Here is a 5,206-nt window from a genome sequence, read left to right as displayed (position 1 = left end):
CTATTCTGATTATAGGCTCCTGTACTGATTCTTAGCTTCTTTACATTGAATTAGAACATGCTTCTTTAGCTCGGTGAAGTTCATTATTGCCCACCTTCTGAAGCCTACGTCTATCAATTCAGCCATCTCAGCCTCAGCCCAGTTCTATGCCCTAGCTAGAGATGTATTAGATCATTTGGAGAAGAAGCAGCACTCTGGCTTTTTGAGTTTTCAGTGTTTTTGCATTGATTCTTTGTCTTTGTGGGCTTATCTACCTTTGATCTTTGAGATTGCTGACCTGTGGGGTCTTTTTTGTTGATGTGGTTGTTGTTGCTTTCTGTTTGTTTGTTTTCCTTTTAATAGTCAGGCCACTTTTCCATAGGGCTGCTGTGGTTTGCTGGGGGTCCACTCCAGACCCTGGTTACCTCAGTCCCTCCCTGGAGGTATCACCAGTGAAGGTTATGAAACCACAAAGATAGCAGCTTACTACTTCTGGGAGCTCCATCCCAGGGGGAACCAACCTGATGCCAGCCTGAACATTCCTATAGGAGGTGTCTGGAGACCCCTGTTGGGAGGTCTCACCCAGTCAGAAGGAACAGGGTCAGGGACCTGCTTAAAGAAGCAGTCTGGCTGCCCCTTGGCACAGCAGTTGTGCTGTGTTGGGGGAAGCCCTCCTTGTCCAGACTTCCCAGGCTCTCTAGAGCCAGGGGGCTGGGAAGGCTATGTCAGCTGAACCACAGACAGGGTGGCCGCCCCTCCCCCAGGGGCTTCATCACAGGGAGAGATCAGATGACCTCATGATTTTTAAAAATAGATTTCCTAATTCTGACCCCTGAAAGAGTCTAGAAGTACTAAAACTCCAGTAGCAATTAGCATACCTAGTATCTGGATCGCGGCATCTTGGCTTCTAAATACCACTCCCCAATAAAAGGAATCAAATATCCTCAGCAAAAGTCAGATTCTAAGTCTGGGGCAAGGAGAGAACAAGATGAAACATCTTGTTTTGCCAGAAAGCAAGGAAGCCTTTACTAAAGAATGATAAGGGCATATCAGTAAAACACAGCAACCAGTTTTCAGAGCTTCTACTTCTCAAATTTTGGGAAATTGTAGCTCAAGAAGTATAATGAATTGCTAAATATTGACTAAATGAAAAGGCTCAAGTCTATATACAATACTCAAAGAAGGCAAAACACAACAAAATTAATTTGGCACCGTGGGAGATTATGACTATTATTTCAACTTTCAACTCCTTACTCTGAAAATTGGAAATTAAAACAAAAGAACTATTTTTGCTGCTTCATATGAGCAATGGTAACTAATCCTCAGGTGATCTAGAAAATCTTCTTGAGAGAAGAATGTCAGCTAATAAGTTTGCACCCCTCAATGAAATAATTGATTCAGAAAATGATAATCAATGGATGTTAAAATCATTAGTTAAAAGATTACTGGGAAAAGGACAGTGTCGTGTATCTCCTGTTGCTTGCTAATTGCAAAGGGGAAATGGGCCTTTATAATCAGAGATCTACTTGTCACAGCAAAACCAAGTAACTCAGCATCATTAATAGCGAAACAATGGGGCATTTTGTGCCTCCTGATGTGTTGCAATATGAAGTACACAACATCATCTATAAAGTTATCTGGCCAAAAGGTTCCACCTGAATCTCATCAAGGTTTCAGAGCTGACTTCCAGTTTATAGGAACTACAAGGGAGAAAGGAACTAGTTAAAGATATAAAAGATACTGCATCAGATGCACTTATGTATCAGATCCTCTCAGCCTCACCCGTCTCCAGGGACATTGTGTTCAGCTCCAGGCATCCTTGCAGAAACCAAGTCTGCCTGGGCTCCAGTAAACTTTATGTGGGCAGCACCCTACATTGCTGCTTCTCATCCCAGGCTTCCCCCTAGACAGAGGTGTGAAACTCTGCAGCCAGGTCCAGGCTTGCTCTTGCACAAACTAAAAGGAGGGCAAGATTCACACTCTGTAGAGTGCACATGACTCTTGCATCGGTGGAATATGAAAGCCAGTGGATACATTCTTCCCTGTTGTCTCCTTCAGACAGAGCATCCTAAGAAACAGCCATTGACATGCTCTTTCAGATGATCACACAAGATAAAGTAGCCAACCTAGTTAATAGTAGAGAATGGGCAGCATGATAACACATACTCATATCGCCTCACTCCCCTTCCCTGCCTCATTACCAACTGTACACACCCACTCCTGCTCCCTAGTCCTGCACTTCCAAGGAGAGTTGTAGCATACAGGCCTTGCCTCAGGTTCTAACATCCGAGGAAAAACGCAGATTAAGAATGACCCTGTGAGGCAACAAATCTAGAATGTGGGACAATCCAAATGACAATAGACCGTGACTGTTAAATATGTATATATTTATATGTGTATATATGTATACATGTATTTACGTGTATATGTGTGCATATATACATACTTACATATGTGTGTGTATATATATAATGCATGCACACATATATGTATATATGAATGGACGAAACAACTAAATGTAATGTGTGAGTCTTGATTGGATGCAGTTGGATAAAACCAGTCATAAAAGGTATATGGGAGGCCTCACGCCTGTAATCCCAGCACTTTGGGAGGCTGAGGAGGGCAGATCACCTAAGATTGGGAGTTCGAGACAAGCCTGACCAACATGGAAAAACCCCTAAAAAAAATACAAAATTAGCCGGGAGTGGTGGCAGGCACCTGTAATCCCAGCTACTAGGGAGGCTGAGGCAGGAGAATCATTTGAACCCAGGAGGTGGAAGTTGCAGTGAGCTGAGATCACGCCATTGCACTCCAGCCTGGGCCACAAAAGTGAAACTCCATCTCTAAATAAATAAATAATAAAAAGGTATATGGGCAATAACTAGGAAATTTTGAAAATGAACTGGATATTAGGTAACACTTGGAGATTACTGTTAATTTTCTTAGATATGGTTATGGTTTAGCAGTTACATAAAAGAAAGTATTGTTAGGAGTTATACGCTGAATATTTAGGGCTGATGTGTCAAAATACCTGCAAGTGGCTTCCAAATATTTCAGAATATGTATATATATTTTTTGAAGGAATGTATTTATACTTTAAAAGATAAATACGCAGCTACATGTCCCCAAAAAAGTAAAGCAGCTGTTCAGAAGTACTCATTCCTGAAAAGATACAATTTCACTATAGAATTTAGTCCAACCGCCATATATAACAGTGGAAGACTGTGAGAGGGCCTTTCAAAGGAAAGATGAGATGGTTCCAGCTGCTATGTTCGAACAAGATGTGAGAAAGAGATAGTTGAGGAGTAGGGGAAAATTATTCTAAAAGAAATACTAAAATTTTCTTCTAATTATCCCTACATTTTAAAAATAAGAGTTTTCACTTAAGCTGAGAAACTTGAAGATTTCAGTGTGTTCAATTGGAGGTAAGAGCACTAGACTTTCCTAGAACAGAAACTGGTTCCCTGTGAAGCCCTATACAACATGCTGTGAGCACGGTGCCTGCAACGCTGAAGGCCAAACGGCAGTTCAAGCTGAATCTGGCTCAATTTCCTAGAAAAATGGCACCATCTGCTGTCTGGGCAAAGGCAAACTTTATAGACCTGAACTCTGATAGATCAAAGAAATCAGTACCATACCGCACAACTTTTAGGGTTTATCTCTATTATTGGGAAGAAGTGTGAGTACATTCTTGGTATTTTTTATTGTTGTTTTGTTGTTGTTGTTTTGTTTTTGAGACAGAGTCTCGCCCTGTCGCCAGGCTGGAGTGCAGTGGTGTGATCTCAGCTCACTGCAACCTCTGCCTCCTGGGTTCAAGCAATTCTCCTGCCTCAGCCTCCCAAGTAGCTGGGACTACAGGTGCATGCCACCACGCCCAGCTAATTTTTGTATTTTTAGTAGAGACAGGGTTTCACCATGTTGGCCAGGATAGTCTCCACCTCTTGACCTCGGGATCCACCTGCCTCAGCCTCCTAAAGTGCTGGGATTACAGGCACGAGCCACCACACCTAGCTAAGTCTGAATACATTCTATGGATAATCACCCCTTAGGCAGAGGAGAGAGATAATCTCTTTCATCACACTAAAGTTCCATAAGAGTTGCCTGGGATGCTGCTGCTTGTTGTCGATCAGTCTCTCAAGGATGCTATGACCAAAGTACCCCATCCTTTTACCCCGCCACCTCTTCATCCTCCAGCCCCTGTCACTTACTAAGATTCTAACATTTCTGCTCTCAAATCTGTTTTGCTTTCGTAGACACATCCAATAATTTGGTGATCAGTTCAACAGAATGACATATTCACCATGTGCCATAGGAGGAGATGACTGAGATTTCAAATTCTCAAACAGCCTCAATGCAGCCAGAGATTTAAGAGGGTTCTGTGCCCAGAGGAGCACTCTGGGCAAATGCAGACTGGGTTCAGATTACTCAAATTCCTCCCAGATTTCTTAACCTGGTGAGCTATACCAAACCCAGAAAGTTTAAGCAGCCTCTACTTTGCTTATTTTCTCCTAAGCCCTACCTTGGTTTTCTCCTGAATCTCTATGAGCAGAGATCTGGCTCCTTATGAAAGGAGACACTTCAATCCTATTATAGGCTAAATTATGTCCCCCCGAAATTTATACATTGTGGCCCTAACCCCCAGTATTTCCAAATGACTGTATTTGGAGATAGAGCCTTGAAGTTAAAATGAGGTCGTTAGCATGGGTTCTAATCCAATATGACTGATATCCGTATAAGAAGAGATCCGGACACACACAGAGAGGGAAGACCATGTGAAGACACAGGAAAAAGGGCATCTGCCAGCTAGGAGAGAGGCCTCAGAAGAAACCAGCCCTGCTGCCACCTTGATCCTAGAATTGTGAAAAAATAATTTATTTAAGTCTGTGGCACTTTACTTTGGCAACCCTAACAACCTAACACAAAAGTCCATCTTTTAACAGCAGCTGAGAGAAGGAAAAGGAAGTAATGGAATGTGATATAAAAGGAAGCATGCCATGGAAAGAGGGGGCTTTGAAGTTTCTCCCACCTCCATTCACCATGGCTTAAGGTGGGCTTTTGAGAACTCCTTTAGGTCTTGGACCCACATCAGAGTTCCCCTTTCTTGGAGGTGAAATGAGGTTGAGAAGCTCTGAACTTCCTCTAGCGATCTGAGAAGGTAGCCAACAATTAACATGTTGATTGCCCTTTACATACCAATTAGCAAACAACCATTTGTTGCCGAGCAACG

The sequence above is a fragment of the Aotus nancymaae genome, unplaced genomic scaffold (assembly GCF_030222135.1).
Source record: "Aotus nancymaae isolate 86718 unplaced genomic scaffold, 86718_ANA_hifiasm-v0.15.2.pri h1tg000041l, whole genome shotgun sequence".
Taxonomy (NCBI): domain Eukaryota; kingdom Metazoa; phylum Chordata; class Mammalia; order Primates; family Aotidae; genus Aotus; species Aotus nancymaae.
Note: the sequence above shows the minus strand (reverse complement) of the source record.